This window comes from Solanum verrucosum, unplaced genomic scaffold, assembly GCF_900185275.1.
Source record: "Solanum verrucosum unplaced genomic scaffold, falcon-dt-bn FXZP01000250.1, whole genome shotgun sequence".
In the NCBI taxonomy this organism is placed as follows: Eukaryota; Viridiplantae; Streptophyta; class Magnoliopsida; order Solanales; family Solanaceae; genus Solanum; species Solanum verrucosum.
This window is the reverse complement of record NW_026020422.1, coordinates 297,587-323,020: the sequence shown is the minus strand read 5'-3', so window position 1 is coordinate 323,020 and position 25,434 is coordinate 297,587. Positions and strand designations below refer to the sequence as shown.

The window sequence follows — 25,434 nt, the reverse complement described above, 5'->3', positions numbered from 1 at the left end:
TAGCATGCTTTTTTTAGTAAAATTGTTCTGTAACTTTTGACGAAATGGGTTAAGACCGCCAAACTGGTTGGCGATACACCGAATGAACCTCTTCTCACCTTTTTGGCGTGCCTTTTAACACCTCGTTGCGTAACATTAGGCGATCGATATTGGCATCGCCAATCTCTTTGGCACGTCGCCGAATCACTAGTATGCTCGCCAAGTTGGTCTTGTCCATGGGCTGGCATGCTGGAACTTTGGGCGAGCTGAAGGTCCACTCGGTGACTCGCCGAGTGGCTTTGGCGAGTACCAACTTTGCTTTCTTTAAAATTTTTAAAGCTTTTTTGCTCCTATTTGCCATGTAATGTCCTCGCCTTGCTCTCTTGCCTTCATTGATGCATATTAACTCTTTAACATCAATTATGAGCTTAATATAGGCATTGAACGGAGGTAATAATAATTCAAAATATTTAAAAGAAATAAAACAAAATAATAAAAGAAAATTTATTTGATCACAAAATGTGAATACCATAACATAAATTGAGAGGGGCAGAGTACTTTATCAGTCAACGCTAAAGATAATACATACAATTGCATATAATTAATGATATTTCTTTTTTTGTTTGCAAAATAAAATTATTTATAAGCTACAATAGGTTAAAATAAATTTTTAGTGCGTAAAAATTTTACACTATCAACACATATAAGGAATTGATTTGTCATCAAGTCAACTAATACTATTATTATCTCATACAATCACTATTTTTTTTATATAAAAGAATATTAGAATCAAGAAGAATGATAACTTAATGAAATAATAACTGAGAGAGGTGATCATGTGAAAGTGAATCTTGGATACTTGCAGTCGGGTTCTCATAGAGGACGCGATGAAGAAGAATATACTTGAAGTAGAAAGTCACGTCATGACTCCAGAGGATCTGATGAAGAAGAATACTATGGTGGACGTAGAATATCATGTAATAATCTTCGGAGGATCTGATGAAGAAGAATATGGTGGACGTAGAAAGTCACGTAATGATTCCGGAGGATCTGATGAAGAAGAATATGATAGACGTAGACAATCAAGTGATCGTTGTAGAGGAAGTGATGAAGACAACTATGGTGGATATAGAGAATCACGTGATGATTACTAATTCCAGGAGTTTAAGCTGTGTGGTTAACCCTAACCCTCATTGCTGGAAATAATCCTTTAATAAATTTTGCAATAGTTGTTCATTGTTTGATCGTTATTTTATGTTTGTATTTGTAAAATATACACTTTAGTTACAGGATTATTTTTGTTGAAAGTTTGTTTTCTTTTCATAGCTACATGTTGTCCTCTGTTTCCATATTTTCGAGACTATATAAATAGGACCAATTTGGAGGATCATTTCATAAATGTTATTGCTAGGTTATATCTTCCACCACCTATTGTAAATTGTGATGACCGAATCTTTTTGATGTTGAATTTATAATGAGCTGCCTATTGTGCTCTCTAACTTATTCTCTACACTACTGTTACACCCCGAGCCTACACTTTCGATGTGGCCGATACTCAAAAACCATTTTTGATTCCCAAGCGAACCCTTGGTCTGGCTTACTATGACTCACATGACTCTACCTTAAATAGATGGGCATTTAGAAAAGTCCTAAATCACTGTCCATGAAATACTTAGCATAAGTCCTAAGTTAAACAAACATCCTCAGAAGCAATGGAAAATCTAATTATATCTGTCGATGAAGCCTCTAACAGTTCATAATAGATGTTCGGGACAAGACCCGCAACACCTCAAATACTACTAAAACAGATATGAAAATTGAGTCTCCCAAAAGCAAGGAGGCCTCACAAAATACTCTCTACAAACGTAAGGTGATCTCAACGAAACGCCTGTTGATGATCTTGAACACATGTATCTTCATCATAAAAGATGCAGGTCGAATAACGTCAGTACATTGAATTTACAAGTATGTAATATGGCTAAGTAAAATAAAACTTAACTGAATGACTAAAAGAAACTCAACTGAAATCAATCCGTGAACATGAAGTCTAAACCATTTAAACTTTCCAATAAGATATGCAATACAAGCAATATGAAAAATAATATACTTTACTTGTGGGGAGTTTCTCCAACTGACAACTGTTATCATGAACCTATCAATGATACAATTTTTCGCCCATGTTGCAAGGGCCATCCCATACTTTGCCGGGGTATAGGATGATATGGTACTGTAACTATGGATCCATCTAATAGGCTTTCTCAGAGTCAGTGAGGAGTCGCGTGATGAGTTAATGCTATCCTATCCTACGCTAGCTACGTAATTTTTATCATGACCCAAAGGTACCCCTAGATGTAACATGGCGTATAGTACCCCGAAGGACTCCATACAAGCCACTTAGTCCTCATAACATAAGAAATAGAACAATAAGAGTAAAACACATTTCATGTCTAAATAGTTTTTCATAAAATAAAGCGGAAGTCTAGACGCTTGTCTCATCATAGCCATTTATTACAATCGAATGAAATTAGGCCTACCTCATACGTTCATGTTCAAAAAGGGAAATACAAAGAAAAGGAACTAAAACAATAAAAATCCGTCCTCGTAGCATGAGTACTCACCAAAGCTCGGAATCTCAAGATCAACACTTAGCCATGAAACTGACCCTGACTGTTGGACCCTACATTTGGGAAAAATGTAGGCAAGAGTATGCGTTAGTACAAAAATGCACTAAGTATGATAACTATGCATAAAAACGTTTAAAACATGCTAAAAGGGACATTTCATTTCATGACATGCAATTTGCCAAGTTTAAACATCATATGAAAGATAGTTGGAAACATAAGTCATAACATCATAGTCATCATAAGCTAGCTTCATCTTTCTAACTTTTGAACACTTACGAGATACTTCTATAAGCATTCCTTAGTTTATTATTAGTCTTTTCATTGTGGGAATTATCCTTAACCAACATGAGACCATGTGAGCTATAACATGATCACCCGGTGTTACCCACATCGAAAAGGGTTGTCCTACTTGCCTAAGGTAGAACCATGGTTTGTTAGCTTAGGTGGATCCACTAGCTAAATATCCTATGGGGGAACGTAGTTTATGGGATAAGGAGTTTGTTACTAGAAACCCGGCCTTTCTATCGGGGGAGCTTCCATCCAACGAGATGGCTTCTAGAAACCTGGACTTCCTATCGGTAGAGCTTCTATCTCACTACAATATCCATTCGGTGCTAAGCATAAATCCCACAGAGTATTTATTAAGTCTTATCTTAACTCATGCCTCATGGAAGGATTTACTTGACAACCAATCCAAGTTAATTCATTAGGATAGCTCTTTAGATCATGCGTGAGAAAACCTTTCACTGTCCATGATTACATAAATTTTAGATTCAATTAGGTGAGGAAGACTTTCAACATGATTATATTCATTATGTGAGAAACCTTTCACATCATGTTCATATGTGTTCACAAGAATGTCATTTCAATCAACACAACACCAATATCATAATCATTGACACTTTACTCTCAAAGTGTCCTTAAAGAAATTTCAAAGATTTCATAAAGACATGCATAATTTCATACTTTGCTCTTTCAAGGTTAAAAACCTACTTTCAATCACCAAACCTAGAATTCAAGCATTAGATATGGATTTCATTATAATTCATGTGATTCTATCACTTCATGCATTAATTCATAAAATTCCTCTTTCATAAACAAAGACCCACATCATAAGATCACAATTGAGAAATATGGGAATTTCATGGGCTTAAGGGGAAACATCATAAAAACCACAAGAAAACATCAATTCATGCTTAATATAACTCAATTCAATCATTTAAATCAAGTTTGAAAGGAACCCATGACATTTGAATCGAACCCTAACAATTGGGGATTTCTATCTTTTTGAAATTGGAGATTTTAAAGGAACTCCATGTATGGAAGGTGTCCATGGGTGAAAACTACCATACCTTAAGTCCAAATTCTAGTCTTAAATGGAGGAGTTGGAATCCTAGCTTGAAACCCTAGGTTGAATCTCCTTCTTCTTCTTCTTCAAAAATCTAGAGAGAGAAATATTTTGAGAGGAAGAACTTTGGGGATTTATTTGGGTTTTGGAAATAATGACTTGAATGGGTTAGTTTTAGAGTTAAAATCTCTTATATAGGGGTCCTAGACTTAGGCAAAACTACATAGCTTTAATTTAATTAAAAATGGAAAAGACCATTCAACCCTCAACTTACACTGCAATGCCTCCCTTCATGAGAGGCTCCACGAGCCGTGGTGCCTATCACGAGCCCTGGTCCCCTCCGTGGTCACTAACAGTGGCTTGGCCACCACTCCCCTATCCCCTAAAATCTATCTCACCTTCACGAGCATTCCTACGAGCCGTGGTCATGACCACGAGACGTGAAGTGGCTTATGAAGAGGGACTGTTTTTGGGCAATATTGGGGAGGCTACTGCCTAGACACCACAAGCCACACCACGAGCCGTGGTTGTGGTCGTGGTTAGTGGGGCAGTTTGTAGGCCAAGATTGGCTGCTCTAGCCCTCTTCCTTGGCTCTAGTCCCCACACACTAAGCCCTAGTTTGGTCTACTAGTTTTTGGGGTGTTACATTATCTCCCCCTTGAGAACATTCGTCCTCGAATGACGTTCTAGACACCTTACGGAAGTAAAGACTTAAAACTAGCAGCCAATCATGCATGCAACATAATAACAATGGACAAAATAAAGGAGGAAACATCAACTCCAAACTAAACATATTCAATGCATCATAAGGAAGTAGTAACTACATCTAACAACCCATTATGCATGAAATTTTTAACATTTCTCATGTTCTAGGTGGAAATACCTTCTCCAAGCTTAAAAACATGCTCAACACAATCTCATGGAGCCAATATGCAATTTACTCTAAAAAAGCATAACTAAATCATGTTCAATCAATAATTCATCTCACAAAGTATTTAGGCAAATCATACTTAATGCACCACAACATGAGGAAAATCAATCATATTATTCATTTTTCTTTCAAAACATAAGCTTTCATGAACATGCATAACTTAAGGATATCATGGAATACATAAAACATACATGACTACACAACATAGAACAAACCAAGAGGAACTCATTACCTCAAGCTAGAGTAGGAGTAGAAGGAAAGAGATGAGGATATCAGGACATCATATCGGCCTCGGCTTCCCAGGTAGCACCCTAAACTAAATGATTCCTCCACAATTCTTTTACGGAAACAACTTCCTTACTTCTCAACTTCTAAACTTGCCGGTCCAAAATCTCAACTGGAACTTCCTCATAAGAAAGACTTTCATCAACTTCCAACCCTTCTAGGGAAACTATGTATGTTGGATCCACAACACACTTCTTAAGCATAGAGACATGGAAAACCGGATGCACCGATGCCAACTCATTAGGCAAATCAAGTTCATAAGCAACCCTTTCCAACACGTCTCAAAATCTCATATGGGCCTACAAAATGGGTTCTAAGCTTCCCTTTCTTAACAAACCTCATTACACCCATCATAGGTGATATTTTTAAGTAAACCCAATCATGAACATCAAACTCAAGATCCCTTCTTTTAACATCAACATATGACTTTTGTCGACTTTGAGCCATTTTCAACCTTTCTTTAATAAGTCAAAATTTCTCAATAGCCTCATGTACTAACTCGGGGCCTATCAAAGCAAATTCAGCCACCTCAAACCAACCTATAGGAGATCTACAACTTCTACCATAAACAGCCTCAAATGGAGCCATACCAATACTCGAGTGATAGCTATTATTATAAGCAAATTCAATCAATGGCAAGTGGTGATCCCTATTAACCTTAAAATCAATCACACAAGCTCTTAACATGTCTTTCAAAGTTTGGATAGTACGCTCCGCTTGCCCATTGGTTTTGGGATGAAAAGTCATGCTAAGCTTAACCTTAGTGTCAAGACCCTTTTGGAAAGACTTCCAAAATTGAGAAGTGAATTGAGTACCACGATCGGAAATAATGGACAAGGGCACTCCATGCAACTTTACTAATTCATTCAAGTACATCTTAGCATAGTCCTACACCGAATAAGAAACCTTGACGAGAAGGAAATGAGCTGATTTCATCATTTGATCTACTACAAAGCAAATCGAGTCATGTTGTTGCCGGGTACGAGGCAACCCAACCATAAAGTCCATATTCAAGTCTTCCACTTCCAAGTAGGAATAGCAATGTCTTGGGACAAATGTCCCGGCCTTTGGTGCGTAACTTTCACTTGTTGACAGTTTGGACACTTGGCCATAAATTCCATAATATCTTTCCTCATCCCATTCCACCAATAGACTTCCTGTAAATCACGATACATCTTGGTGGCTCCCGGGTGAATAGAATACCAATAACTATGGGCTTCCGACAAAATTTGTTCCCTCAAGCCATCAACACTAGGAGACACAACCGACCTTGGTATCTAAGTACACCATCTCCCCCTTCGGAGAAAGCCTCAACGGATTTCTTAAGTACCACATCTTTCAATTCTACCAAAGTTGGATCAAGACCTTGCTGAGCCTTCACATCCATCACAAAGGATGATTCAGACCCATTATGGACCATGACACCACCCTTGGTGGAGTCCACTAATTGAACACCTAGTCAGACCAACCTACGAACATCCCGAACCAACTCTTTCTTTTCATCCTCAACATGAGCAACACTACCCATTGACAATAGACTAAGAGCATCCGCCACCACATTCACTTTACCGGGGTGATAGATAACCCTCATATCATAGTCCTTCAATAGTTCTAGTCATCTTCTTTAGCAGAGATTCAAGTCCTTTTGACTAAACGCATATTGTAACTCTTATGTTTGGTGAAAACATCGACATGAACCCCATACAAATAATTCCTCCATATTTTTAAGGAAAACACAACCGCCGCTAACTCAAGGTCATGGGTAGTATAATTCTTCTCATGGATCTTAAGTTACCTTGAAGCATAAGCAATCACTTTACCATTTTGCATAAACACACTTCCCAATCCAACCCTAGAGGCATCACAATATACCACAAAACCATCCGTACCTTCCGATAAGGTCAACACCAGAGCGGAAGTAAGTCTATCTTTCAACTCTTGGAAACTTTTCTCAGAAACTTCCAACCACGCAAATTTCTCCTTCTTTTGATTCAATGCCGTCAACAGAGAAGCAATGAAAGAAAACCCCTCAATAAACCTTTTATAGTAACCGACCAAACCTAAAAAACTTCTTATATTCGAAGGAGTTAGATGTCTAGGCCAAATATTGACTGCATTCGTCTTCTTAGGATCTACCTCAATTCCCTTTCTTAACACAATATGACCAAGGAAAGGTACAGACCTTAACCAAAATTCACACTTGCTAAACTTTGTCCTTAAGAATTTGCAACACAATCCTCAAATGGTCCATATGCTCATTCTCACTCTTTGAGTAGATCAAAATATCATCAATAAACACAATTACAAACCTATAAAGGTATTGTCTAAACACCTTATTCATCAAATCCATAAATGCCACTGGAGCATTAGTTAGCCCAAATGGCATTACCAAAAACTCATAATGACCATACTGAGTTCTAAAAGCCGTCTTTGGAATATCATCCCCTCTCACACTCAATTGGTGATAACCCGACCTAAGGTCAATCTTAGAGAAGTAAGGAGAGATCTCATTGTTCTGGAGTGAAAATTATCGCCTCTTTCTCTTCTTTTCTATTTAAGTCTGATGATTTTAGGAGAATGAATGTTTAGGTAATTTTTGACCAAATAACTGGGCTTACACGAAGTAAAACGACATAGTTTCGGTACCAAACACTTAGGGGAAAGACTAAAATGACCCTAACTTAAAAACTGATGAGGTGACTTAAAAGAGGGGATTCACAGGCCATATAGATGGTCGTGAAGCTTCATATGTCTGACATGGCTTATTTAAAACAAGCATAACTTTTTACTTAGGGCTATAAATTAGGCAAACTTGGTGGTGTTGGAAAGAGGGCTCCAATACATTTAATTTGTTAGGTCATTGGCTACCTAATTCATTTTATGCAGTGAGATATCATTATTTGAAGTTTAACCAAAACTTAAATGATGAGTCCCTTTCACTGATGACTTCACAATCTATGTGAAGCTTCACGGACCGTCTAAGTGTCGTGATTCTTCATGGTCGTTGGGTTCAACTTCATGGGCAGGGTAACGGGTCGTGGACCTCTTCACGACATGTGAACCTTTCCATGGACTGCTCTTTTCTCTTTTCCATTCCAAGTTCAAATATCTAAGGTGTTACAAACACTATGATAGCCTTACATACCTGGAAGAACAAAGTTCTTGGTGAAATAGTAGAAACTTGAAGAACTCTTGAACCCTAGCTTTTTTTCTCTTGTAATCCCGATCTAATGTCTTGAAGTGTTAATGAGCATAAAAAAATTGATTAACAATTTGTAAGCCCTTAATTAGGTGTAAAACATCATGGTTTAGGCTTTGAATAAGGGTTAAAATGACGTAGTGTAATATGGGAAAGACCAAAACGAACCTTGATTTTTAAATTGAAAAGGTGCCTAAAAAGGGAGGTTCCATGGACCATTTAAGGCTTCACGATCCGTGAAACCCTTAATCCGGTCGTCAAGTTTCACCTGCTCGACAGGGCTTCATGTAAATGGGCATAACTTTTTACTCAAAACTCAAAATGAGGCAAACTTGGTGGCGTTAGAAGGAGGACTCAAAGACCTTTAATTTTAGGTCATAGATACTTAATTCATTATGTGCTGAGAGATATGGTTGTTTGAAGTTGACCTTAGCTTGAAAACTATTGAGGTCCGCTAGACGGAGGGCTAGACGGTCTGTACAAGCCTTTACGGGCCGTATTGGAAATCGTCCTGGAGACCCCTTGCATGGTAGCCCTGGAAGGCTGGGCTTCCTCCCCTAAATGGTCTGTCTAGGACTTTAGAGACCGTTTAGGGGTTCGTCCAGGTGGAATCCTCCCTTGGCAGACCTTAAACGGTTGGGCCACTTCCCTAAATGGACAATAGTCCCTCTCATGACCCATTTAGGATTTCGTGAAGGGTCCATGGTCTTTTTTAGGGTTATACAGATGCCCATTAACCTTTTTCTAGGTTTGAGGTGTTACACGAATAATTAAAGTTTTAAGAGTAGAGTTTCAATGCGTTATAGAATTATTTGGGTCTTAGTTTAGAAAGATTTGGGGTGTGACTTGTACATTCAATGTACAATGTACTGACCACTTACATTTCTTGTGTTGCATCCTTTTATGATGTAGATTCAGGCATTCATTCTCAGATTGTTGGCTTGTGAGATTGAAAAATTCTAATCAGTAGTTGGTGAGTCCTCTTATTAAGGGATTTCATGAATTTGTTTCTATTTTGTTTCTGTTAGTTCTTATGAATTATTTTGCAGTAGCTAGGGATCATTTCCCAGTTGACTATTTATTTCATTCTAAGTAGTATTAGCTTTATTAAGAGATTAGTTATATAGTCTTATGGATATCTTGATTTTCATTGTTCAATCTTGTGTTGAATACACGTTTTATCTTGTGCTTTAGTTTTCATAAGTATTGCAAAGAAATATAACTCAAAAAAAGACTACAATAACAATGTTTTTCCAATAATTCAAAAACTAATATTCAAATTTTGACTTAGTATGTGATTTCATTTCTCCAAATACATAGGGAATATCCAATACACTGAATCTATAATGATACAATAGTTGGAATGATATCAATTTTCATTACTACCAATGGTAGAGCAAGGATTTTCATCAAGGATGTTCATAAAACACCTAAGCCTTGTCTTGAACTCAGGCCTCCAAGGCGAATTTGAATAGCTTTAACCACTAGGGTATCTTTCTTTAGTATGCAAAATGTTTTCAACAATTCATATATATAAAAAATATTGATATTTAACGTATATACTCGCAAAACATTTTCGACAAAGGTTGTTCATCTGACCACCCTTGTTAAGGTGTAGCTCTGCCCCTAACTACAACAATCAGATTTCTCTATAATGACCATCCTTTATAGAAACACTTCACTATAATGATCATGTGTAATACCTCAGATTTGAAAAGAAGGGAAAATATAGTTTTTTAGGCTTGTGTCTGTGTATACGGATCCCATATACGGACCGTAGAAGCTTTTACGGGTCGTAGATGGCAATCTTAGGAAGTGAGAAAATATTTTTTTACAAACAAGTCCCAGTACCCTTTTTACGATTCACCAAGACGGCTCGTCATTCCATGTATGAGTCGTAGATAGGTCTCATAGGTGACCCCCAAACTTAGTGAAATTTTAAAAGTTAAGTTAGTTTCTACGGTTGGCACATACGGTCAGTAATAAGTCCTAAGAGCCGTACATGGGATCCGTAAAAAAATTGGCCATATTAAGAGTCTCTCTAATCATTATCTACAGTTGACTAGTACGGTCTGTAGAAGGACCTACGGACCGTAGGTCCATACCGTAGATTGGGGCCGATAGTGATTTCTCAGGGTTTTTTACTGTTTTCCCTAATCAATTAATGCTTGAACTATGTCATTTTTCCTTCTACCCTGAGCCCTATATAATGTTTTAAGCCCCAAATAAACCATTTTCAACTCAATATCCAAAATTCCCTAAACTAAGCAAAGTCATCCTACCAAATTCTCTCAAGTCTAAGGAAAAAAAGAAGATCTAGGGTTCAACTACAGGTCTCCAAACCTCCAATCTTTGTTGGCTTTTAACATCAAGGTATGATCGTATTCACCTATGGAGTCCTTTCCTCCATAGGGTTCCTGAATTATCCGTTTTTACAAGTTAGATTCTCCAAAGGAAGTTAGGGTTTTATTCAATATTCATTGATTCTTTTCAAAGATGATCCAATTGATTGTTTTCTTTCTATTTATGTATGAATCAATGTTATATGTTTTCAAGTTAAATTCACATGAACCGATGAATAATCTATGATTTCTAGACTATGATCATATGATGAAGCTTATGAACTAAGAAAGGTAAATTTATGAAAATATGCATGTTTCTTTATGAAACTGATATAAATGATTAAAGGTTGCTTTGAGAGTAAATCATTGAGGTTATTGTTGTTGTTGTGAAATGATTTCTCACATACTACTCAAAACATAATTGTGACATGGTTTTCTCACAAAAAGAATTCATAAGGTTGAAAGGTTTTCTCACCTAAGTTGAATCAAGATTAAGGAGCTATTTAAATGCACTCTAACTTGGATTGGCTGCTTAATACTTAATACTTATTCATTATCTTTGATCAGGGTACCTAATTCACCTTTTAGTTATCAAAATCTTTTCAAAAGGTCCTTATTACTCATGTTAAGCGTATTACGACCTTTCACCCTCAAACTTATTGGCAAGCGGAGCGTAATATCAAAATTTTGGAAGATATGTTGAGAGCTTGTGTGATTGACTTCAAGGGAAATTGAGATGATCATTTTCCTTTGATTGAGTTTTCTTATAATAATAGCTATCATTCCAGCATAGGAATGGCTCCATTAAGGCTCTTTATGGTAGGAGGCGTAGATCTCCTTGTAACGACCTGATTTCGTCGTAGGGAAAAGCTAATGGAGAAAGAATTAGGGTTAGAAAACTTTTAGTAGTAACTTGGAATTTTCTAACCTAGTCCAGATTTGGATGAATTCGGAGTCAGTAAAGTCTATGGTAATCTGGTAACAACTGGTTGATTTAATTATGATTTTGATTACATAAATAGATAGATAAGACGTTAAGGAACCTGTACGACTTTTCAGAATTAAATTCGGGCAAGTAGAACTCCCGAAAATGATCTTAGCGTGAACGAGTTGTTTTTGAATGTCAAGGGTTGAAGGTGTGTTGTGATATGGGGGGTTGGAATTCAAATTCTAGCATTCTGTCTCCGTGCATGCCGTCGTAGCGGGATGGCTGCCGCTGCAGCGGCACCGCTATAGCAGGATGGGTCCCGTCGTAGCGGGACAGATGCGACTTAAGTTGAAAATAAAACCCCCAAAATGTTTTATTTTGTACTTTTCGACTTTGAGAGCTAAGGAACGACCCCAGGGGTTTTCTTGACAATTTTCCACCATTTTTGAGGCTAAAGGTAAGGTTTTCACTCTCCGAATCTATTTTTTGATCCGTAGAATATAAATTCGTAGGTAATTATTGTGGGGGAAGGGTTTTTATCTGAAACTAATGGTGGAAAAAGCTCTAAATTGGGTTAGGATCTTGGGTTTGATCTAGGGTTATTGGGTTGTTACAATCTGGATAATTAGACCTTTCATTGTTATCCTTGCGTTAATTGTATATTCTTAGACCACGAACAAGCGAGAAGAATCCAGAAAGGAAGATTCAAGTGCCTTAGGGGATTTAAGCTTGGATCCGAGGTAGGTGATGGTTGTGATTTAATTGTGTGATATAAGTTTGTTCTTGCTTCATTATAATACGTGTATGTATGTGAATGTTGCACTATTGATCACACTACTTGTGGATGAGGATAGATGAATGATGAATGCCATGAATCATGACTTGATTGTATTATTTTGAGCATATACTTGTGACTGTGATTGTGGCTTGTTGAATGGATCGAGTGTTGCGTTCCGACACACTAACTGGGATCGATTGCCATGTTTCGGCTTAAACATGGGATCGGTTGCCATGTTTCGGCTTAAACATGGGATCGGTTTCCACGTTTCGGCATAAACATGGGATCAGTTTCTACGTTCCAGCATAAACATTAGATCGGGCACCATGTTTTGGTATGCTAACAGTTTGAATGTGGGTTCCATGAGAGGACCATTGATTTGACATAACTGTATATGTTGATAAATGTGAAATTGTTCGTTGTTCATAAATGATATTGATATTGTGTATATTCGATGTATGCATGCTATTATATTGTTGTAATGACTTATGTATGTTGCACTTAATGGGATAGCCACGTGATCCTACCAGTACACTGTTGTTATGTACTGATACTACAGTTGCTTGTTCTTTGTTGAGTACAGGGCATCTTCAGGCGGCTATTGATAGACCTCAGCTAGGTGACTATTGAGCGTGACCGGATTCAAGGGTGAGCCAGTTTTTTTAGGATGCCATGGATCTTTCTTGTTTAAGTCCACTCTTTTCGGACTCCGACTTTTGTTTAAGGTGTTGTTTAGTTTCGGGGTTGTACCATTTGTTCTTAGACTTGTCGTTAGTAGAGTGTTGGTATAATGACTTTTACGTTATAGGGGTTGTTCTTCCGCATTAGTTTGGTTAGTTGTTTGTTAAAACCTTAAAGTTTATGGGGTCTCCATTTTTATAGTCATTTAAACCTGCTTCCGTATCTTTAAATTCCTTAATTTTCATAAATTTTGTTTGTTTAGGTTGTAGTAATGGTTCTCCCACCTGAGGGTTTGTGTGGGTGCCAATCACGACGGTCTGGGTCATGACAAAGTTGGTATCAGACCCCTAGGTCCGTTGATATCATTGTACCATAACGAGTCTAGTAGAGTCTTGCGGAACGGTACGATGACGTCCATACTTTTCTTCAAGAGGCTATATGACTTTAGGAAAAAATCACTTATTTCCACTCCTTCATGATATGACTTGAATCCAATTGGTATCTAGGTAATACAAATTGGTATCTTTCCTCCTTCACTCTATGGTCCGAACTAGAGCAACAAAAGTGGTAACACCATGGCTAGCAAGACAAGATGTGTATAGACTATCGACAGTCGAATAGGGTCACCATTCAGAACAAGTATCCATTGCCTCAGATAGATGACCTTTTTGACCAATTGCAAGCTGCATCAGTTTTCTCTAAGATTGATTTAAGGTCTGGTTACCATCAGTTAAAGATTGAGGAGGTTAAGAATTGGGTACGACCAAGTTCTATGATTGAAATTAGTAGTTTTGTGAGGCTCGCTAGCTACTATTGTCGCTTGTGGTATGAGTTGAGTCTAATAGGTATCTCCCGATTCCAATTGGTATCTCAACGAAGTGAACTAGACGCCGTAGTCCCAGCTGAAGGGACACAAGCAAGTTAATTGGAACTGCGAAGGTTCCAATTGGTATTTGGCCTTAGGGGCCGTATAAGGCATAGATGATTAGTAATGGTCGTCTATAGAACGAACTAATTAAAGAATTTGGACTTGTCTACAAGTTATAACTGCTTGAGTGTCGTGAAATTTGTCGTGAAAAGGAAGTCATCACGAGATTAGGTGCAAGGGTCTAGATAAATTATGATGTGGTTTTTAAGCGAGAAATCTGAACGTGTGTTGCGATCAACTGCTAACCGTGTGAAAGTCTGGGTGTATCCTGGGGATATGTGTGTGGTAGTGTTGAAACGATGTAAAAGGATTCTAAAGTGCGACTTTGTTGGGTTGACCGGGGGTAGACAATGATTGCCTTAACTAAAGGGATTTTATTAAATGCCTAGTTATAGCCGGGAAATCTACGAGAAATATCGAAAAGAGAGGAACCCCATAAATTGTTGGCAGGGGTTATGTTTCTGTGGGGATCCTCCCGGCCATAATAAATTAGTTGATAGAGAGAGGAAATCTGGTTACGAGTTGAAAAACAAAACTCTGTTTCCAGGAAATTACGCACCATGACCTCGTACTCCCTGGGTGAAAGTCTCTGGGTTTTTTAGGCCTTGTCGTATGAATTCCACCTATTCAGGGTCTTTATCAGGTTGATATATATAATGATCTAGTCAGGGCCACTGGGGCGGGATTTTTCCCACCACGACGAGACCGCCAGTGGAGGATTTCTCCCACCAGAGCGGGGCAGGGCGAGACAAAATCTCAACCCTATCTCCCCTGTTTTCCCTAGTCACAATTATGGACCCCAAATCGTACCCGAACTAACCCCCGCGATCTAATTCAGTGTTCAACAATCGAATATAAGTTATAAAGTGTGTTAAAAATGTGGAGAACCTGGGAATATGAGGAGGAAATCAGCGAGGTCGTGGAAATGGCAATACATGTAGAGGAGTAGTGCAGCCAGGCGAGGAGGTTGCCCGTCAAGAGGACAGGGCTAAGTGTGACGCCTTCCCGGCAAGACCGAGGCTGAGGTGTCTGATGTAGTGGTCACAAGTACTATGCTTGTTTGTGACCAGGCGACTAATGTGTGTTTGATCCGGGTTCTACTCATTCTTATCTGTCCATTCAATTTGCCTTGGGATTTGATGTGGTTTATGATATAGTTGATGCCCCCATCCATGTTTCTACCCCAGTTGAAGAGTCAATCATAGTCACCCCTGTGTATCATGTTGTCCTATTGTGGTTATGGATTTTTGGATTTGGGTTGATTTGGTTATGCTGGATATGAATGACTTAATATAATCTTAGGCATGAGTTGGTTGTCCCCTTATTATACCAGGCTTAATTGTAATACTAAGTTGGTAACTCTAGAGATGCCCGATAGGGAAAGATTAGAGTGGGAAGGGGTGTACAAGCCTAAGCTAGCTTAGATCATATCCTACATTCGAGGTAGGAAACTGGTAGGGCAGGGTTTTTTGGATTATTTGGCTAATGTTTGGGATGTTGAGGTTGAGTCTCCCTTTATTGAGTCTGTTCCTGTGGTGTCTGAGTTTAAGGAAGTGTTTCCTGCGGATTTGCCTGGTATGCCTCTTGATAGAGATATAGATTTCTGCATTGACTTGGAAACTGGCACTCGCCCCATTTCCATCCCCCGTATCATATGGCTCCAGAAGAATTAAGAGAGCTTAAGGCTCAAAACCAAGATCTTTATGATAAAGGTTTTATCTGTCCTAGTGTTTTCCCGTGGGGTGCTCTTATCGTGTTTTTTAAGAAGAAGGAGGGTAGTACGAGGACCAGTGATTTTATCTTAAGCCATAAAAGGGTTGATTGATACCGGAATGACAAGCTTATAGATAAGGAAAGTTCCATTGAGTATACTTGGGAGAAGGAAATTGAAGTATTTAGCAAGGAGGTGCGTATAAAATGGGGTTAGTCCTTTGAATATGATGAGTTTAGTTGAGTTTGAGGCATTGTGTTGATGAAAAAGGTTTACTTCTTAGTGATAGTTAGGGCTGACGGAGCGTAATGGCAATAAGATTTTGTGATGGATTGTGACTGGATGCAACTATATAATTAAATTATTGGTTAAGTAAATTTTTGTATAGTAATTGCGACTTGCGAGTATCCAAGGTCGTGTTTTTCTAATACTTGGTGAATAACGTTGTTGTATGGAAAATTATAACAAATGGTAGGACACCACTCGAGTAGAATGTGAAAGACCTAGAGTTATAATAAAGGAAAATGTAGTAGAATGCAGTACAACCTTTAGATAGAGGTGAGAGCAAGAATATTTTATTGGATTCTTAATGCTAAATAGGTATATTCAGAGGGGTATATAATTGGGTTCAGAGACGCCTGATTTCATTGTTTTGATGTGACTATGGTAATAGTGTCATGGGTCCATTAGATGGGTTAAAAACTATTAAAAAAGACTTGAGAAAGGATTGTGCAGACATTAGCTTGAGCGTGATGATAAGTGCCTGTTTTTGTTTTTGAGTTTAGTAATGAGTATGATTGGATTTTTAGCGAAAGTTATTGTAAGATCGATAGAGATGCGATTGATGATAAGCAAAGATCTATGATTTCATAAAAATCTTCAAGGTATAAGCTAATGTTGATAGATAAGGGGATTGTGTTATACAATTGAGTTACAATTCAAAGTTTTCATTGTAAGTCTACATTCGTGGTGATATATTTTGTCAAGGTACGAATTTGTAATGTGAGAAATGATCAATTGTATCAGGTAGTGAACCTTTGAAAGGATTTACACTTGGTTTGAGTCGTAAAGTTTATTACTTTTGATTGTTAAAGTATCTAAGAAAGGGTTTCATTTTAAAGTGTCGGTTTAGAGTAAGGTAAATGGTCGAAGTGTTCATGATGGTTATGAGTATGATTCACTAGCTAGGCCCACTTGTGTTTTCACTTTGTGGGTGGATCCCTAGAGTTGGATTAGGTGTACCGATCCTGCGATGTTCTATTTGTTGAGTGAGATGATTTGGGAAGACGTGGTTATTTCAGATGACTTATGTGATGTTGTCTTGGAGTTGTTAAAGTATTTCAGTGGTTTTACGTATATCACCTTTCTTATGAGAATCCATAGAAGAGCTACCCTGCGTAATCTATGGTTGTCCGACAATCTTAACATTCATCTAGTCGTCGAGGTCATGTATTGATTATGTGTGGTTGAATGTGGGGATCTTTGAGTCCAATTCTATTGTTCTTAAGAAGTAATCTACAATTGCTAAATCCAGCATTCGATAGTGTGGTTGGAGGGCTTTTATGCTTGAACATATCCCGCGATGAGTATCTAATGTTTAAAGATCAAATGTTTATAACTTAAGCTCATGGGAAATTGGGTTGTGAGATGGAGATGTTGATAAGAACTATGATTGGTTGGGTAGTATGATTGTGTGTTGGTTGGTTCAGGTGCACCTCTAATTGAGGTGAGTTTTGATTTAGGATTTTATCATGGTTATGTGAGAAAGGATTCGTCCTGATGTTTGTGTCAAAGTCCTTGATAACATGATGCAGACATGTGAACGATTAACTTTGGTGGTAATTGGGAATAGCTTTGTGGTTAGCTAAGTGTACATCCAATAATAATTATCTCTCGAGTATTGTGATGACTTCATTTAGGCATTGTATGGGAGGATGTATATGTATTCAATTGGTTGGCTGGGGACGAAGACTATATCATAAAGTGAGACTCAGTGTTGTTAAACATGACCTTCGATGTGAGGAAGAACCAGTTGAAATTCTTAATTACGATGTCCGGAAGCTAAGGACATGCTAGACAAGTATCCCTAGTAATTCGACGTTTCATATACTACTCTACCCTTACTTTAGCCAGTCTTCCCTAGTTGATCACTCGGGGACAAGTGATGGGTAAATTGATATCTATTGTAACGACCTGATTCCATCGTTAGGGAAAAGCCAATGGAGAAAGAATTGGGGTCAAAAAACTTTTGGTAGTAACTTGGAATTTCCTAACCTAGTCCAAATTTGGACAAAATCGGAGTCAGTAAAGTCTAGGGAAATCTGGTAACAAGTGGGTAATTTAATTATGATTTTGACTACATGAATAAATAGCTAAGACGTTAAGGAACACGTACAACTTGATGGAATAGAATTCGGGCAAATAAAACTCCCGAAAATGATCTTAGTGTGAACGGGTTGTTTTTGATTGTCAAGGGTTGAAGGTGTGTTGTGAAATGGGGCCTTGAAATTCAAATTCCAGCATTCTGTCTTCGTGCATACCACCGTAGCGGGTTGGCTGCTGTTGTAGCGGAATGGGTCCCATCGTAGCGGAACATACGCGACTTAAGTCAAAAATAAAACCCCAAAACGTTTTATTTTGCATTTTTTTGACTTTGAGAGCTAAGGAATGACCCCATGAGTTTTCTTGATAGTTTTCCACCATTCTTGGCAAAAGGTAAGGTTTTCACTCTCTGATTCCATTTTTCGATCCGTAGAATGTAAATTCGCAGGTAATTATTATGGGGGAAGGGTTTTGATCTGAAACTAATGGTGGTAAAAACCCTAAATTGGGTATTAGGATCTTGGGTTTTGTCTAGGAAGAATCCGGAAAGGAAGATTTAAGTGCCTTAGGGGATTCAAGCTTGGATTCGAGGTAGGTAATGGTTGTGATTTCATGATTGTGTGATATAAGTTTGTTCTTGCTTCGTTATAATACGTGTATGTATGTGAATGTTGCACTATTGATCACACTACTTGTGGATAAGGATAGATGAATCATGAATGCCATGAATCATGACTTGATTGTATGATTTTAAGCATATACTTGTGATTGTGATTGTGGCTTGCTGAATGGATCAGGTGTTGCATTCCAACACACTAACTTGGATCGATTGGCACGTTCCAGCATAAACATGGGATCGGTTGCCACCTTCTGACATACATATGGGATCGGTTGCCACATTTCATCATAAACATTGGATAAGGTATCACGTTCCGGTATGCTAATAGTTTGGGTGTTGGTTCCATGAGAGGACCATTGATTTGGCCTAACTGTATCTATTGATAAATGTGAAATTGCTCGTTGTTCGTAAATGATATCGATATTGTGTATATTCGGTGTATGCATGTTATTATATTGTTGTAATGACTTATGTATGTTGCATTTAGTGGGATAGCCGCGAGATCCTACCAGTACACTGTGGTTGTGTATTGATACTACACTTGCTTGTTTTTTTTTGAATGCAGGGCATCTTCAGGGGGCTATTGATAGACCTCAGCTAGGTGAGTATTGAGCGTGACCAGATTCAAGGGTGAGCCAGTTCTTTTAGGCTGCCATGGGTCTTTCTTGTTTAAGTCCACTCTTTTCGGACCCCTTGTTCTTAGACTTATCGTTAGTAGAGTTTTGGTACAATGACTTTTAGGTTGTAGGGGTTGTTCTTTCGCATTAGTTTGGTTAGTTGTTGGTTAAAACCTTGGAGCTTATGGGGACTCCATTTTTATAGTCATCTAAACCTGCTTTCGTATCTTTAAATGCCTTAGTTTTCATAAAATTTGTTTGTTTGAATTGTAGTAATGGTTCTCCCACCGGAGTGTTTTTATAGGTGCCAATCATGACAGTCTGGGCCGTGACACTCCTATAGGTTGGTTTTAAGTTGGTAAGGTTGCCTTGATTGGGCCCAAGTTGGTACATGAGGCTATGGGGTAAGTTCAGCTTATTAGAGAAAGTTTGAAAATTAGTCAATGTCGAAAAAAGTCCTTCGCCAATGTTAGAAGGAGATACCTTGAGTTTGTTGATTGAGTCTACTTGAAAATCTCACCCATGAAGGGTGTGATGAGGTTTGGAAAGAAATGGAGGTTTAGGCCCCGTTATGTGGGCCCATATATGATTTTGAAGCGTATTAGAAAAGTTTCTTATGAACTTGAATTGCCTAATGATTTAGTATCGGTACATCCATTTTTCCATGTTTTCTTGTTGAAGAAATGTGTTGGAGATCTGACATGCATTGTTCCCTTGGAAGGTTGGGGAGTTAAAGAAAATTTTCTTATGAAGAGGTTCCATTTGATATTTTGGAGTGACAAGTTAAGAAGTTGAGAAATAAGGAAGTTTCATCTATGAAAGTCCTATAGGGGAATAAAGGAGTTGAGGGTGCTACTTGGGAGGCCGAGGTCAATATGATATCCCGTTATCCCCACCTCTTTCCCTCCAATCCTACTGTAGCCTGAGGTATTTAGTTCCTCATGGTTCATCCTTATGTCTTAGGCATTCTCATTTTTCCTCATGTAGCCATGCTTATGAAAGATTGATTTTTGAGAAAATGAGTTAAATTGATTGATTCTCCACGATTATGTGCATTTGAGTACGAGTTGCATATAGGCCATATGAAATAATGTTTTGGATATGCTTTAGCGTGAAGTCGATTTTCCTCATCGAATATGTGCATTTATGTGATTGCATTAATGTTGGGCTGTTAGATCTTCTTGCTACCCTCTTTATGATGTCTTGAGTTCCATTCGAGGACGAATGTTCCCAAGGGGGAGATATTGTAACAACTTGGGTTTGGAAAGAAAGGAAAGTGCAGTTTTTGGCTGGTGTCTGTGTGTACGGGTCCCATCTACGGACCGTAGAAGCTTCTACAGGCAGTAGAATGCAGCCGTAGGAAGTTGGAAAATACTGTTTTTCATAACAAGTCCTAGTACCCTTTTTACAGTTCACCAGGATGGCCTGCCATTCCATGTACAAGTCGTAGATAGTCGCATAGGTGACCCAATACTTAGTGAATGTAAAAGCTTAAAATATGTTTCTACGATTGGCATGTACGGTCCGTAGGAAAAACTACTAGGCCTACATAGGATCCGTCAAAAAGTTAGACAAATTAACAGTTTGTGATCATGATCTACGGTCGAGAAAGGACCTACGGACCGTAGGTCCAAACCGTAGATAGGGGTAGACAATTATTTTAAGGGCTTTTAAGTCTTTTCCCTAAAAGATTAATGCTTAAACTATATTATTTTTCTTTCTACTCTAAGCCCTATATAATGTTTTAAACCCTAAAGTAACCACTTTCAACTCATTCTCTAAAATTCTCTAAAACTAACCAAAGTCATCCTTCCAAATTTTCTTAACTCAAAGGAAGAAGAAGAATAGCTGGGATTCAACTAAAAGTCTCCAATCCTCCAGTGTTTATTGGCTTTTAAAATCAAGGTATAATAGTATTCACCTATGGTATCCTTTCCTCCATAGGGTTCTTGAATTCTCCAATTCTACAAGTTAGATTCTCTAATGGAAGTTACGATTTTATTCAAACTTCATGGGTTCTTTTCAATTATGATCAAACTTATTGTTTTCTTTCTTTTTATGCATGAATCGATGTAATTATATGTTTTCAAGTTAAATTCATATTAACTCATGCATGATCCATGATTTCTAGACTATGATCGTATGATGAAGCTTATGAACTATGAAAGATGAATTTATGAAGATATGCATGTTTCTTTATGAAATTATATAAATGATTTAAGGTTTCTTTGAGAGTAAAGCATCAAGGTTATAGTTGTTGTTGTGAATGGATTTCTCATATACTACACAAAATATGATTGTGAAAGGTTTTTCTCATCACAAAAAGGATTCATAAGGTTGAAAGGTTTTCTCACCTAAGTTGAATCAAGATTAAGGAGCTATTTTAAATGCACTCTAACTTTGATTGGCTGCTTAATTGTTCCTTTCCATGGATAGTAAAATGAATATGATTGATGACTATTCCGTGGGATTTATGCTTAGAATCGAGTGGATTAGCAGCGATTATCGATGTCCTATAATTATGTTCCACCATAGTTTGGTCTTAGATAGACACTAGCTAGTGGATTCACTTTTGCTCAAGTTTATGGTTCTTACCGTGGAAAGTCAGGACATCTCTTTTTGGTGTGGGATAGACATCAGATTCCATTCCATGTTATAGGTCACCTGGTCTATGTCGGTTAAAGATAAACTTCCGACACTAATGAACTAAGGTTACTTTCTACAATATCTCACAAATATTTTTATAAGATGTTTAGCTTGCATTGACCATCATTATGACTTATGTTTTCTAACATGTTATTTAATGATAAAGCTTTATCATTGCATATCATATAATGTCCTTTTAGCATGATTTCATAATTCTCATGCATTGCTATAAAACTTGGTACATTCCATGTACTAATGCATACTTGTGCCTACATTGTTTCACTAATGTAGGGTCTCACACTCTTATTCCCCATACTCGTGGCTAGTTGACCCTTTTGATCTTTTGAAGATTGGTGAGTCCTCATGATCCGAGGGCCAATATTCTTTTATTGAATTCATGTAATTTCCATTTTTAGACGTTGTAACTGATGAATTGGTTACGTCACAATCACTTTTCTTATGATGTAATACTAGGCTTTGAGATTATTGTCTAGACTTCCGCTTTTGTCAAACTCTTTTATATTAAATTCTATATTTTGAACTCTTTACTTCTATTATATTGTATGATGTATGCTAAGTAGCTTGTATAGGGAACTTCAAGATTCAATACACCATATTACGCCTACGGTCTACTTTGGGTTGTGATATCATATTTTTTAAACTGAATTTTCATGTCATATTATATATTATATGTTTGCTATAATAATATTTTTTCTATGACGATTAAAAATATACACACAAATGATGTTTTAATAATGTATATTTATACTAGCATTTCGTGCCTTTGAAATCTTACTCGTTGAGCAAGCAATGAGAATACAAATTGTCTAATTACACAAGATAATTCTAGTACACTTAGGGGTCGTTTGGTTTGAATACAATTTATCTTGGGATAAGTTATATTGAAATTTGTTATGTTGGAATTAGTTATTCTAGCACTATTATTTTTTATTGGCCAATTCGCTTGTTGTACTAAGAATAATATCCAGTGCATACTTCCTAAAAATAAGTAGTTTGTTTATAAAAAAATACGCTCAACCTTATTTTTCTTTTTATATCTATTTTTTTAATAGAACTTTAGTTATTCCACCATATGCACTTTAATTAATATTTATGTATGAATTCATGAATATTTTGTGTGTTCAACTATATGCCAATTTTTTATCCATTACAAACTCTTGTTTGTATTTGTTGGTTACAATGATTATGAATAATCACATGAAATTATTGATATGTGTTTTTGAGGAACAAAATATATATTAATAAAGTATGTTTTTACGATGTAATACTTTGTTAGTGACTTGGCAATTGAGCTTGATAAGGACAATAAAATATTAGTCACATAAAAAAAACAATTTAATGCAACACAAAAGAAAACAAAAAGCAACAAAAATCACATGGGAGTGAAAATTAGATACAAAGTAATAGGCATTACATCCGCTTTACATTCAAACTGAAGCATTGCACATAACAAAAGAATGATAAAAAATAGAGGAAGCTTGCAAATACATATGATTTAAATCTAATGAAGATTCTTTAAAAAGCCTTTTGATTCAATAGAAAATAGAAAAACAACTAAAACAATTTTAAAAGTAATCATGAAATTATCATGGATAAAGCATACTGGAATACATTTAAAAAATTAAACGATTAGAAGGTTAATTTTGTTATTTAATGATTTTATCCCATGATAAATTATAATGGGGTTATTATACCACCTTTGGGGAGGGATAACATCCAAATCTTATTATTATTCACGCGATAAGTTATCTCGAATTGGCAAACCAAACAAGAAATTAAGTGGCATAGTAATTTAATTCCAGAACAGTATGGTGTTATCCTTCACACCAAACGACCCCTTAGAAGTTTGGAATCGATAAAATAAAAGGGCATCTTTCCAGAAATGACCGGTCTGATTCATTTTTTTTGCTGGACAATACATATAAATTACATACTTATTATGCAAAACTAATACATGAACTACACGTCTCACTATACATTCACTAATTATTATTAGTTTGAGTGTTTTATTTATTTAGATTTATTCTTCTTAAATGAACATCAATTTACGAAATGAAGGATCTGTTATTTTTAATTTTTAAGTACATTCATATATTTTTTCTTTTTGAGTTAAATAGTAGATTTATTTTTATTTGAGCGCAAAATTTGACATAGTTACTATAAAATAACCAAAAGATTCTTGTAAGTAATTGGCTAAATATATTCACAATAGTTAATTGTAAAGTGATAAATTTCATCTAGTATATTAAAAAACTTACCTATTGTAACTTAACTTTCAGATTTTTTTATGTTGTAATAAAATCAGATTTTTAATATCAAATTCAATAATAATTTTCTATAATAACTTTCAATGTGAAGAAAATATTTTTTTTATTGCGATATTTGGCTAGTAATTCAATGACCACTCTGAAATTTTTGTATATAAATATGCATGATATTTTCTCTTTTTTAGTGCACATATTTTTTAAGTAATAATTAACTAATATATTTTATTATGTCCCATCATGGAGCATAAGAAGAAACAAGACGCCAAAAAATTCTATTGGTGAAAATAGAGAATAAATCTACTCGATACTCCACATTCTCTAAACAACGTTCTAGCTTATACAAAAAAGCTTGTGAACTTGTTAGAGATTGTGATGTCGATCTTGGAATTGTTATGTCTTTGTCTACAAGTATACCTTATTCCATTATTAGTCTAACCTTTAATACGTTCATCAATCGTTTTATAATTCCTATAACAAAACTAAGTGTAGGTGACCGACTTGTTGCTGCAAAAGCACACAAGAAAGTAAGTCAATTCAATGATATGCTTAATGAATTTGATGAAAGAGAAAATTGATGAAAGAGAAAATATTGCAAATGGAAAATTAGACCAAATGAATAAGGCTAGAGATATAGGTTTGTGGGAAACCATAGACCGATTCAGTTTAGATGATACAATGGTGTTTGAAGCTTGGTTAAGTTCCGGTGAGTTTATATTTAACAAACATTTGGAGAGGCTAGAAAATAGAGCATCATAATATGGGTTTAAATTATAAGCAACCCAATATACGAACCTCTCAACTTATCTAAAACTATGTTTGAAGCACGTCAAATCAAGTTTTTTATTTGAAGAAAAATAGAGAAAGAGAAATATGTGACTAAAACTTACTCATATGAAACAGGATTTAACTCTATGACAAAAGAGTTTGATAATATCAAGATTATAGGTGAATTTAAAGTCTTCAATTCTTATTTCAAAGAGTTCAATTAGTTCAAACAAGTTAAATTCATCTAATTTGGACAACTTAAATAATGAATGTTGTGCAAAACTCAACTGAGAACTTTTGAGAAGAATGTTGACCAAAGTAAAAATGTTAACCGAAGTCAAACTTTGGTAAAAACTTCAAAGTTAAAATATCTAATGACACAAACTCACACCAGAAGTCTCTGGGCCCCAAACCGACCATGCCACTAGCCCAAATAGGCCCTT

General features: G+C 36.6%; 1 pseudogene; it reads left to right on the top strand.

Annotated features, from left to right (window-relative positions):
* Positions 1-866: 866 nt before the first annotated feature.
* LOC125807182 (agamous-like MADS-box protein AGL29) lies at positions 867-24,982 on the top strand (annotated as a pseudogene).
* Positions 24,983-25,434: the final 452 nt, after the last annotated feature.